Raw genomic sequence first — 13992 nt, forward strand, 5'->3', positions numbered from 1 at the left:
GTTCTCTTTCATTTTCATTTTTAATTTTTCTTGAACTTACATTTTCCTTGTAGATTTTGCAGATCAATAATTTTTTACTATGAAAACTGATTGATACACTTAGCATTCTGCCAAATCTAAAAAAAAAAAAAAGTTTAGTTGTTAAACACTCTACAGGGGGATCACAATGGCATTGGCAACTCAACTCGCAGCTTTGCATAACACAATAAAGGATTTGGTCATGGTTACGGAAGAATCCAAGCAACCAGCACCTACTCCAATAGTTGCTATAGCACCTATATGCTCACTTTGCTATGGTGCTCATGCCTTTGAAGAATGTCCCAGCAACCCAACATCTGTTCGTTATGTGGGTGGCTTCAACTACAATTACAACAACCCCAACCAATTTGATCAGCAAGGATGGCTGAACCAAGAATGTAATTTTGCCCAAAATCAAGGCCAAAGTTACCTATATCAGCAGCCTTATCATGGATGGCAACAGTCATTTGAACCGGATGAACCTTACTCACCTTGTTTTGTGCAGTCTCCTTTTGTTGAACAGCTAGAGCAACATGTTGCAGAAGCTCAACCTCCAAATGAGCAGTGGATGAATCAAATGCTACAAAACCATGAAGCTATGCTTCAAAGTCATGGAGCTATCTTGAAGAGCCTTGAGAGACAAATGGGACAGCTTGTTTCTTCCCTTAGTAGCAAATCATTGGAGGCACTACCAAATGACACTCAGATACTAAGAGTGGAAGGAATGGAAGCTAGTAAGACTCTCCAATTGAGGAATGGCAGAGAAGTTGATCAACTTGAGCCTGTTATAAAGCCATCTATTATGAGAAAATTAATGGAGAAGGAAGGGAAACAAGAGGAAGATGCACCTTCAACCGAACCATCGACCATTCAAACTTCACATCAAGAAGAAGAAAAAGAAGAGGAAAACACTGCTGAACCATTAAGGGCAGCATTGAAATCAAATGGATTAGACAAGCCTATGCACAACATTGAGGCTCATCAACCTAAATCAAAGGCAAGACAGATCCAGTTTCCTCAAAGACTCCAAGAGCAGCAACAAGAGCATTGTTTCTCCAACAATTTGCCACCCAAATTGGAAAATCCAGGTTCTTCTTTAATTTCAAGTGCATTAGTAGATAGGTCACTTGCACACCATGATGGAAAATTAGAGAACAAATCAGTGCAAATTTATAGGTTTCTTTTTCTTACAAATTTCATAATAGTTGATTTTGAAGCTGACAAGGATGTGCCTATTATGTTGGATAGGCCATTCTTAGTTAAAGAGGATGCTATAATTGAATTTAAAACAAGAGAATTAACCATGGGAGTTAATAAGGAAAAGATGACTTTTAATGTCTTGAAGGTCATGGATGAGGATTCTAATAATTGTTCTGCTATTTCTGTTTGGGATCATCTTGTTAATGATCATGTGTTTTTAAATAGAGAAAATACCAACTTAGAATAAGGCAGCTTCAATCATATAGAGACTAAACCAGACAATCCACTCTTGAAAGATTTGATTCAAAAGAAAATAATCAAATGGTTGGATACAGGACAAATTGTTCTAAATTTGAAGATAAGAATCAAATTATTTCCAAGTAAGGTTAAATGGCTGAAGCACTACTAGACAAGGCATGTGAATAAAGAGAAGATTTTCATTTCTTTACTAGATGCTGGGTGAAATAAAAAAGGAGTTTAATTGATTAGTTAGTTAGTATATGTACTTGTAGATGTTGTAGCTTAGGTTAGTTTAGTGTGTGTAATTGCTGATATGTTTCTGAGTAGTTTTCAACTTGTTGTAGTGAGCTTGAATTTTTAGATGCTACGTAGGAGTCTTAATATTATTTTTTTTTACTGTCCATGTGTTAGTGCTGTCTTCTTAAAATCAATGGAAAATTTGTTCTGTGAAATAAAAAGAAAGAGTTGATTGAGTTAAAATAGCTCTCTTGTGCTAAGTGAACATTATGAGAGTGTGCAAATCACTAAGTTTGGGGTAAGTGTGAGCTACCTATGTTAAGCACAATTCAATTTCTTGACCTATTAAGTTGCACTTACCTTAGAAAAATTTTGTGTGCACTGAGTGTTTACTTTTGCAAAAAAGTATAAAAAGAGAGGGGAGTGTCTTGGATCCAAGTTTTCCATGACTCTCATTAAACATTGTTTGGTCCATTTTAAGTCTATGACCCAATGTTGTAAATTTAGAGATATATTGAATTGGGTAGAAATTAAAATGTTGAAAGTGTTATACAACAAAAATTTAACCCAAGGAAATAAGGTTAGTAGAGTGTGTCGTTGGCTTTTCCAAATTAGATTGGGCCCAATAAAAATCAATTAAAAATCAAATTTACATAAGGATAAATGGGTCATATGTTTGTTTATTATTTTTAGTTGTAGGCCCCGTTGTTTCTAACCAATTTTATACTTTAACCCATTGTTATGTACGTGTCTTCCTCCACATAGTGTCTTTGATTATTGGTTGAGTTTATGTCCATATTCATAGTGGGACCCTGGGCCCTTAGATGGCAGAATTAAGGGTGTAGTGTCGTTCATATTTTTCCATAAGGAATGTTCAGACATAACGATAATGGTTTGGAGAATGCATTGCCCTGCCTATGTGTGGTGTGCCTCCTGGTTCCTGCACCCAACACCAATTCCCAGTTAAGAACAAAAATATTAAAGTAAAAAAAAAGGTGTTACTCCAATGTTTCACTTGCATGCTCTCTTTAGGAGTTTCATTGTTTTGTATTACTTGTGTAATGGTTGTTCTAATTGGATTGATGTGGCACTCATAATTATTTGGCTGGGATGTAAGATAGTTGATGTATTAAATTCCCTGTTCTGCATACTGTCAACTCTATCTTAGCTTTACCTGACATGTTGTGAGAAATGAAAACAACAATATTGCCAAGAAATGTAGGTACTCCCTGATTTTGCATGTGCCTGTGAAATGTTTCATCTCAAAATATATTTTTATTTTATCTTACATGCATGAGTGGTATGTTTAATTTTCTGAATATGATATTTTTGTTAAATTACTGTCATTTATAGGTGTTTATTTCTCTGTTGTAACATTGACGATTGACACATGCATTTGTGTGTATTCATGCATTTATTATTGTTGTCACCATGTACTTAATGACCATATTGAAAACCATTGTAATCCAATGCTATATTTCCTAATGGATTTGAGGCTTTGGTATTAGAGGTATGTGATGAGACTAAATCGCCAAAAGGAGATAAATTAGAATGCATCAAATTAATTATGGTAGAATGAGTTGTTGTATTATGAGTTAAAGCTCTTTGATTAAAATTCTTCTATAAATGCATATAGTGCTTGTTATAATACAAATAAGACGTGTGCATCTTGTGTTGATATTATTACAGCCCTCAACTATCCATTTACACCAACAGTTTTATTTGATTATCTTAAGTATTCAAATAAAATTGTAAATGTGTTTCTTATATTCTGTAAATGCTTTATTTTATTTATTTTATTGTTGATTCCTTTTGATATTTCTGAGTGGCCTTTATTTATTAACAGATTCATTTTCTTTCTATTTGCTCACTGATTCATATTTCAGTACAACAGCAGCCCAATCTCTTGTTGGTACCCAGGTTCTTAATTTAATTATTATAATTTATTTATTTATTTTTTCAATTTATTGTTTTTATATATATTTATGTTCTGCTGTGAGGACCCAGCTTGATTTTAAGTTTGGGATGATTAATTGCTATTACCATTTCTTTGCTGATTGGTCCATAAAATTATATAATTCTCTTTGTTCTGTGCTGATTTTATTTGAGTGGTAACATGGAAATAATTTATAGCATGATGTGTTTAACATTATCACTGATTAAGTATAGCCAGATTTAATTAAATTAATTCCGAGTCAATTAAGGATCTATGCTTAGTTGATAAGTAGTTATATAAGCTGCAAATCAAATTTACAAGCCATAATTTTTTGTGATCCTTAATTTGATGATTCACTGAAAACCCACTGATTAACAACCCATATGAGATATTTGAACCTAAACACTCTATTCATTTGTGAGTGGTCATTGTGCATTGGTGCTTTGAATACTGCACTCTGTTTGGATGACTAATATGCTATTTCTGTGTGATTGGGGCATTGTTTCTGAATGTATAGCTTAGAGCCTAAAGCCTTACCCTTTGATTATATCTCTTGGTCCCTATATTTGAGCCTGAGGCCTTTCTTTTCTGATCATGTACCCTGATATTATGAGCCAATTTCCTTGTCCACCTTGTATAGCTGTTTTAGTATTTAGCTACTTCTCATTAGCTGAGAAATACAATAAGCTAAATGAGGCAAAGGGGAATTGGTTGTAACGAAAAAAAAAAGATTAGCAAAAGAGAAGAAGGAAAGGGGATCAGGAGGTAAAAGAAAATCGAAAAACAAGGGGGACACAATGATTTTATAAAAAGAGTTCTCTGTTCTGTTTTCAAAAAAAGAAAAAAGAAGAAAAAAAGAAAGGAGATCTCTGAGCTTGAATCTTTGTAAAAAAAGGAAAGAGGCAGGAAAAAAGTTGAACAAAAAGGGAAAGAGAGTTACTAATTTCCCTTTGTCTTGTTTAGGCAAAAATCAGAAAGAGCTAATGAGGACTAGTTAGACACTAAGGGTTAGCTTAATTAGCCAAGTGACTAGAAAAACAAAGATCCTAGCCCTGCCTCATTACAAGCCTTAAAGACCCTTTGATGGAGATAGCATATTGGACTTCAAGTTTCTAAATGGTAGTGTAGGTTGAAAGTATTCATGCATAGTGACAATGAGTGACCTCCCTTATAAACAGGAGAGAGTGTGAATGATTGAATGTATCTGACAAGGAATTCAGTGGAATTTCAATTGAATCATTTTAAGTTAAGGGTTGCAACTAAATGAATGAGCATGAATTTTTGATTGAATGTTTATGTAATTGCTGATTGACTGGAGTTGGGTGATTAATTGGTTGTAGGAATTGGTTGACATTAAACCTGGTCAAAGCTTTAAGAAGAGTGATGTTTTGCACGGATGGCTGATTTAATTTAACTAAGTTATTGTAATCATATCTGTGTTGATATCTAACTTATGAGTGAAGTTTGTCTGATTACTTGAGGGCAAGTAATTAATTAAGTTTGGGGTATTTTGTTAGCTATCAATTATGACTAATTTTAATGGCTTAGTTTTTATAATATTTGAGGTGAAGGCTGGATATTAGTGCATGGTAATGGGCCAAATGAGTACAAATCAGCCCAAAGGTAAAAAAAAAGAGAGAGAAAGAGGTAATTTGATGATTTATTATTCTCTTTTGTTATTTTTACTGCAGTTTGAAAGCAAGATCAACTTTTTGAAAGCAAGATCAAATCTGAACCATTGGATGGACAAAGAGATGGATGGACAGCAATGCATTTTGAGGCAGCTTTTTAGTTTTTAGTTAAATAGAAGTCTGAGTCATTTAGGGTCAGAGACCGTACTTGTTAGTTTCAGTTTTATATTTAGAATTTTGTATTTTCTCTCTTCGAATCTGAGTGTTAAGAAATTGTCTTGAAAGCTGGTGCTTGTTCTTCAATTCTTGATCTCGAAGTGCATTGACAACGCAACTTCAAGGAAAGAAACCACAGATCTGCATACGAGCTACTGTTTTCACATTTCTGATCTTTTTCTTCCTAGCTCTAGTTTAGTAACTTTGACTCTTTAAGAACCGGTTTGTAACTTTACCTTGAATTTTCTTTCATGAATGTTTGTGATGCATGTTTCTTTACTTTTAGATTTGTAATATTTTTGAATATGAGTTTCTGATTTTTTCCTTTCTGGGATTCACGATGATTGGGTGATCTTTAATTTTCTGAATACTGTGATGGCTTGCTTTAGTTTCATTTGATTAGCAAGATTTTGATTTTAAGTTCAAGAACACCATGGGAATGGGTCTTGAATAATTTTAGCATAGCTATGATTGGGAAATCAGGTTATGTCCCTTGTTAATTGAACCCTTGAGGTTAGGGATAACTCAAGGAGGTCTTTGATACAATTTTTAAAGATTTAGAAGACTTTGGGAAAAGATCATTCTAAAGATTAAAATCTGGAGCTGGGAAGTTTCAGATAAAATAGCCATAGTAATTCGAATTCTGATATTAAAGTGCCGTAGCAGTTATAAAACGCAGGAATGCGAAATTTTTCCTTCATCCATGATTCAAAGAATTCTAGAACCTTATAATTGATACATTTGTGATTAGATATCTCTCTGTTAAATTTTGTTTAATACAAATCTGATAAATACCTTGTTTGATTTAGTTTTTTCTTAGTTTTAAAAGATTGATCACTTAATTTCAAGAAATTAGAAATAGGAATTAAAAAAGGGAAAACTAAACAACCTGTTCCCTGAGAACGATAACTCTTTCTCTTGAGAAAAATACTACCCAACATGAGCCATACTCAATATTCTATAGGTGTGTTGCACCCTTACAGACTAATCTTTTTTATCCATGCTTGAATCCGAGATACCAAGTAGGTCTCTTGAGCTGCATTATCGAGTATTGATCCAATTAGACCTCAATATTTGACCAACTTAAAGGATAGTGAATTCTAATTTCAAGAGACGCAATTTCGGGATTGGTGTAGTAATGAGGAATTTGAGTAGGTTGTGTGTTCAATTCTCACTTGTATCCATAAAAAAAGTCACAAATTCTATAAATGATGGGGAGGCACAAATCCAAAACCAAAGATCCACTAAGACTTGGGATACCAATTGTTATCTTAAAAAAATATGGATGTCCATCTTCAGTATTTCCCCTTTTTGGAGAATGAGTTGCTCTACACAATTCCATGATTTCAGGTTATGCCTTGAAAGCTGAATCTTAGTTCATGGCACGTATGACTAAAAAATTTAATTCCATGTCGCGAGTTATGAATCTGCATTCGTAATTTTTCTTCTGGACTTTAAAAACCAATTAATTATGTAACATATTACGTTAAGATTGTTTAATGCAGCATTTTAAGTTGTTAATATAAATCCAAACCCAATTTATTTCTATCAAAACGTCATCATCTTAGCCTATGTTGGAAGATATACTAAAGTTCAATGACAAGTGATGTCTCTATTACACAAAGTGATGGCCTCTATGGTACACCAAAACTCCACATGACACGTCTGAACATAGACAGTACTTTGTTACATGTAGGAAGAACATATTGTACATACAATTTTGATATTTATTGCTCCAGTTGGTTCCATCTCTGCTTGTGTGAAAATGGTTCATGGCCCCCCATTTTGATTGAATCATAATTGTGATGCCCTTGGGGCAACAGAACTTAACCATGCCTTCAATGAAACCCAATGTCAATGTGGTTAAAACTGGCGTCAAACTTAAAGCATCAGAGGCTGTTGCAGCTTGTGAAAGAGGAGATTCCCACACTATTTACACAATGGAACATTAGACGACAGAGCAAATATGAGGTCACTACCCATGGTCCTCAAATTGGTTCTGTTCTAGTTAATTGTCTATGTTTAGTCAATGTTCCTCTACTTTATTTGAAGACTTTTATAGTAATAGGAGTACATTTTCAACTTCAAGGAAAAAGACAAATTAAGGAGGAGGGGAATAAAACAAGGGAAGGCTGAGTATTTGGACCTGCATTTTTTTTTTTAATGTGTTATATTCAAGGGGAAATTATCAGTTTATAAATTTTTTTATATATTACTTTAAGTATGACCGGTGTTAGGTTTCTAAAACCTAAGGAAGAACATGACAGAGATAAAAGAAGAGAATGAAATTCAGTTTATTGATCTTGAATGAATGAATCCATAGTTCTTTACAGTTCCTAATTATAATCCTTCCAATATACCCAATTGACAACTACACACGCACGTGTAGCTTAACTAACTAACCGACTAATAAGGACATGCAATCTGTACACGTGGATTAACCAACTAACAGAGCATTACAAATGGAAGCATGAAGTATAAGTCACGCTACAAAGTCTGTTAGCATAGATGAACGCTTCCTACTCCTCGTGGACCTTCGCATCGTAACAACCGGTCATACATTCTTGATTAAAGTATGACCAGTCATACTTAATGTTTTGTAAATAAAAATGTTATAAATATAACCTTCCTCGTATTTAATTACTCTTGAAATTATCGCAAGCTATATGACCTGAAGGCTTGAACCATTGCCGTAATTCTTTCTTGACAAAACCTTCTATCGTATTTCTATCTTAAAATTGAGTTGCTCTTAAGTTGAAGGATATTGTCAGAATCACAGTATTAAAAAAATTATAAAATTAGAAGCTGAATGTCAATATTTGTCGGGTGGTTTGTTTCATAATGTGTTGGTATTCCTACTGGAATTATGGAAAGATGAGACTTCAATATGTGAGCCTTTAGCTATTCTTTGGACATCTTGTAGAATGTTAAATTGTGACATGAAGCTTATGTTTACTTGACGAAATGACTAAATTGTTTGAAATCCTTTCAAGCTTGACTATTGTTGAGTGAACCCTCTACAAAATACAAATGAATGATTCAATTATTTTGATCCGTTTCCTACCGTTGCAGTTGTGGATTCTTGATTTTTTTTAAAATATTGTATTTTAAATAAATAATTATAAAAATATAACAATTTAAAACCTATTTATGGGCACGATCTATAAGGGTTTAGTTGCGCCCAAATCCAAGCCCGGACAGCAGTGGTGTCCTAATTTGAGTACGACTCACCAGAGGACGACACGTGATACAAAATTTTAGAAAGCTATAACTTTAGACTTGGGTGTCTGAATCGAGTGATTTTTTTTATTCCAAGTAACTTTTCGAAATCTACACGTTGGCAAATTCACGTAATTGTGTAATCACACAACTTAAATTACATAAACTATCCATAATCGACAAATTCTACATATAATGCAGAGATCCTGACAGTGTACAAAGTTTTGGGATACATATACCTACTTTCTGACAAATTGAATAAGGGGGTGTATTGGATTAAGATTTTAAAAGAATTTTTTGAGATAAATTTTTATTATAGATTTTAAATGACTATCTAGAATTGAAGGGACTTTAAAGACTTTTTTACCATCAAGATTTCATAAGATTGGATTTTAAAAGATTTAAATAGAATTTATAAGATTTGAAAGGACAATGTGAATTTATAAGATTTTAAAAATCATATGAATTTTTAACAAACATTCAAAATTACAAGAGTCAATAAAAAAACAAAGAAATGCAATGATATTAATAAAAAAAAAGTAAAGCCTAATATAATTTTTGACAAACATTCAAAATTACTAAGTAACAGCACTCTGCATATCTAAAGCTATACTGGTCCTCCGTGCATTAGCATTTTCTCATTTCTACTCTTGGGTTTGACCAATGAGTTGAGAATGATCTTCTTCATTTGGTATCAGAGCTATGCATATATGATTATAAGACCCAATTTTTATTTACTTATTAAAATAATTCTAAATTTGAATATAGAACCTAAAGTTCATGATAAAATTTCGTTTGGAATTTTTGCAATTGATCTTGAAAATTTTGAGATCTTTGTTCTAAGTGATGAGAGTTTTCTGACCATATATCATATGCATATTTTCATTAAATATTCTAAGAAAAATTTGAATCTTAATTTCTGGGCTTTATTATATGAAAGTTTAGAAAATTTCTCAAGTTATTTTCAATCGATACATTAAAACCTTAAATTGCTTTGGGGCTTTTGAAAAATAAGTTTTTAGTTATCTATTGACACAAAAATTATTTGAAAATTGTTTCCTATAGCGAAAGAATTTCATTGATGAATGTATTTTTACAAAATATAGGGTTTATATTATGAAAGCTTCAATCTTTCTTTAAATTGATCTCTTTTCATTGATGTAAAAAAAATTTGTTTGAGGATTTTAGTTCCCTTATTGTTTTCCCACTATTTTTTTTTATTATAAAAATCATACATTTTTGTGACAAGAAAAATCGCAACTCGTAGCTTGAAAAATAATTTTTTTAAACTTTCAAAAGCTCTCAAATATCCATTCTTTTTGAGATGGATTATATTAGAATCTTGTTGGTTTGTTTTTTATGGATTATTTTGTGATGAAAATCACTAAAAAATATGCTCTTTTTGAGTTTTGACGACCCATGGTGAAACCCGTTTCGAGCGGGTCAACTCGCCAAAGGGAGAAGAAAATATCGAAATAGAGAAATCGCAAGAAATCTTTCGGGTTAAGGTGAGATTGTGAGAGAGACATCCTATTTATATTTCTCACTAAAAAGTCTCACGAAATTCACGTCAATAAAAAATCCATTAAAATTGTCATATTTTTGAATATTTTAAGATTATTTTTCCTTTATTTAAAAGCATAATTGAATACCAACGAATTTGGTTAGACTATAAAATAATTTTTTTAAATCCTAATCGAATACCACGTGACTTTTTTTTCAATTCTTTAAAATCTTAATTGAATACCAATGGATTTTTTTGTCCGAAAATAATCCATTAAAATCTTTTGAAATCTCAATCAAATACACCCCCTAAGTTTTGCATAATCACTCTTGTCCATTGAAATAATAAGTCACGATTATTTGTTATTGTTGGATAATGAAAAACATAAGAATATTAATTAAATAACATCATTCACAAATATAAAATATGCCAAATGGGCATAAGGAAACATATTTTGGAAAAAAAAATTTAACCAAATCCCCTCGTGGTGTTTGTCAGCATGTAGATTTTGAAATATTACATAAAATAAAAAAAAAAATACTTCGTTCAGTTATAGCCTTTCAAAATTTTACGGTAAAACTTTTAAAATTTTATATCATGTGTTATTTTCTGGAGAGTTTGGGTGCGACTGCACCCCTATAGCACCTATATTTGAGCACGACTAATTACTACACATTCATAAATAAATTTCAAATTGCTACGCTTTTATAATAATTTATTTAAAATGCAATATTTTAATCTTTTTGCCGAATATGTACAAGATGGTGTAGTCAAAAGGGTTGAATACAAGGACTTCGGAAAAAAGATTAAAATATTGGGCAAAAAAATTAAAATAATTCTTTTTAATTAAATAATTACGCATTTATTGCAGTTTTGGAAATAATTACGGGTGTATTGCACAATATGACGCCCCATTGAGGCGTCTCACCCTAAGGAGAGACGCGCAAAAGGGGCGTCTCATGTGTGTCCTATAAATACCCCCTTTTTTACCATTTCACTCCTCACTTTTCACATCTCTCTAACCTCTCTCTAACCTTGGATTGTGCTCCCGACCGAATGCGAAACTTTTGATTGCGAAGCTTTGCCAACTTAGGTAAGTTCATAATACCTGTTATATATACGTTTAAATTACAGTGCTACCTTGCGAACATGTTAGGATTTATCGTATATTAGAGACTTAGAACATTAGGATAGTCACTTAGAAATTTTGTACCATGCTTTAGATTTAGTAATGATATAGTAATTTTTTTGCTACCTTGCAAACATGTTAGGATTTATCGTATATTAGAGACTTTGAACATTAGGATAGTCACTTAGAAATTTTGTACCATGCTTTAGAATATTGTAATGCTATAGTAATTTTTTTGTTACGTAGTTATGATTATTAATATTTAATTATGCATTGGGGTTTAGCGTATGAATTAGTGATTTAGAAAATAGTGATAGTGACTTTGTAAATTTTGTATAATGTTATTAATGCGGGAGTGTATTGATAATTATGTAGTCAGTTAGGTGTGATGATTAGTACATATTTATGAAGTTATGAGTGACTTAGGGTTAAGTATTATGTCAGTATGATTTAATTTGTATATGCTGTTTTATTATTATTTAATTACAAATAAATGACTGTACTACGTATTAATATTATTTCATTAATTTCGATTCTAGTAAAAACGTAGGGTTTATGCTTAATTTTTTTTTATAATAACGGCATTGCTTAATTAATTTGTACATAAAAAATGTTGTGTCATGTGATTAATTTAATTATTTATTATTAATATTATATAATTTACGGTCATAGCTGAATCATCATCATCTTCGGGTGGTGCATCGTATGCAGAGCCTACCGATCCCAGCATGTATATCATCCCTGGCCCTTATAAATGGGACGTCCTTCGTAAGAGGACGCAGGGTGCCCATATTTCACAACGAGTGTGGAATACGGAGTGTAAGAACCCGCACCGTTAATTAAGGTATTTAATTAATTAATTATGCAAAAATAGGAAATGATTCCATAATTGACCATAATAATTATTTATGAGGCTTAATAATCATAATAAGTGATTAAGAATGCTGAAAGTCGCTTTTCGGAAGAAAAGTGCAGATACCAGTTATGCTAGTCGGTATAAATGTGTGCCGAAAAAGTATCCCGGAAAATTAAAGTAAGTGCATGATAATTACTAGAATAATATGTAGGACTTGTAAAACGAGTTTCAAGTCCAAATAATGAGAACTGGTGCTAGAAACCGGTACTGTCTTTGAAAAGCGCGTACCAGAAAGTTGCTCAGAAAAATATAAGAAAAATATTTTAATTCTTAGAAAATTATGTAGTTTCATAATCCAAAGTTTGGGATTAAAATGCTAAGCGTAGCAATTAAAGTTAATATTGTGTGCTTAAGTGAGTTTTGACTATAAATACACTTACTAAGGGCACATTGCCCTAGATACCAGAGTTCCTGCGTGAGAAGAGGCTGACCAGCTGCTTGAACACTGTTCCATTGGCTTTCCCTTCCATTTCTTGAGCCAAGTTGTGATCTTTCTTGAGTTTCTTCACATTTCCACCTTGTAAACACTTGGGAGCATCCTTGTGGGAGTGAAAGGAGGGTCTTTTCTGAGTCTTAGCCACTGTTTGAGTCAGTCTTGAGGGCTAAGTTTGGAGGTTGAGTAGTGGAAGCCTTGGTCTTGCCATTTGTGAACTCCAAGTGTCTATCTTTGTGGAGAAAGGAGCCATCTTGTTGTGCATTTTCGTGCACCTTCTTAGTCAGAATTGTGAGGAGCTGTGTTGAGCTCCAAGAGCATCTCCCTTTGCTGTTTTTGAGCTGTGGTATGATCACCAACCTTTAACTTGAGTTTTAAGGCTTAAAAATGGTACCTTGATGCATCTAATAACTTAAAGTTGATAACTTGTTGTTGGGTAATGTTGAACACGCCTATAAATGCATGATTAGGAGTTTAAAATCGGTAAAAAGGGAACCTTTAAGGGATATCTTCACGAAAAAGCAGAAACTGCATTCTGTCGTGAAATATCCGGATATTTGTCGAACAGATATCCGGATATTGGATATCCGGATATGTGGTTTTGGGATATCCAGATATTGGATATCCGGATATGTGAATTTGTATATCCGGATATTGCATATCCGGATATGGGCAGTGAGATATCCGGATATTGAATATCCGGATATGGTCCCGAGGAATATCCGGATATTCTGGGATTTCGCAGAACAGTAGTTGTGTTGTGTATACAGTAGGCTATTGGGGGTTTGTGGACCCTAGATTGATGAAGTTGAACTTCTGTATTTAATGGACTAAGCCAGAATCATGGGATTAAGGGCTTGTGGCTTTGTTAGAAGCTTTAAGACTTGAAAACGTAATGAAAAGACGTTGTCTTTAATTGTATGCATGTGGTACATGTTATTGATTTATATTTGGTCCATATCAGTTTGTGATCTGCTGTGCTTGGACTTTGAGCTTGTGGCATTGGATAGCTAGCTTAGAGGTAAGCTTTCGTGTCCTCGGTTTAGCCATGTTGTGGTTCCACCATGTCCCATGGGGATATGGTATATGCATGCTGTGTTACATGCTTTTTGATGTTTTGGAAATGTTGTTGAGCTATTGTATGTTAGTGCCTTGTTGATATGCATGGAGGTGTTCCACCTATACGGTAAGCCTGAGTATGTAAAACATACAAGAGGGTGAGGCTGTGGGTGAGGTGCAAGCGGTGTTCCTTGTACTACATGTAGGGAATAGACGTATTCCTACATTTCTCTGGCCAGTAGATAATGATTACA

The sequence above is a fragment of the Gastrolobium bilobum genome, unplaced genomic scaffold (genome assembly GCF_033153095.1).
Source record: "Gastrolobium bilobum isolate Gb01-03AN ecotype WA unplaced genomic scaffold, APGP_CSIRO_Gbil_v1 utg40732, whole genome shotgun sequence".
Lineage (NCBI taxonomy): Eukaryota > Viridiplantae > Streptophyta > Magnoliopsida > Fabales > Fabaceae > Gastrolobium > Gastrolobium bilobum.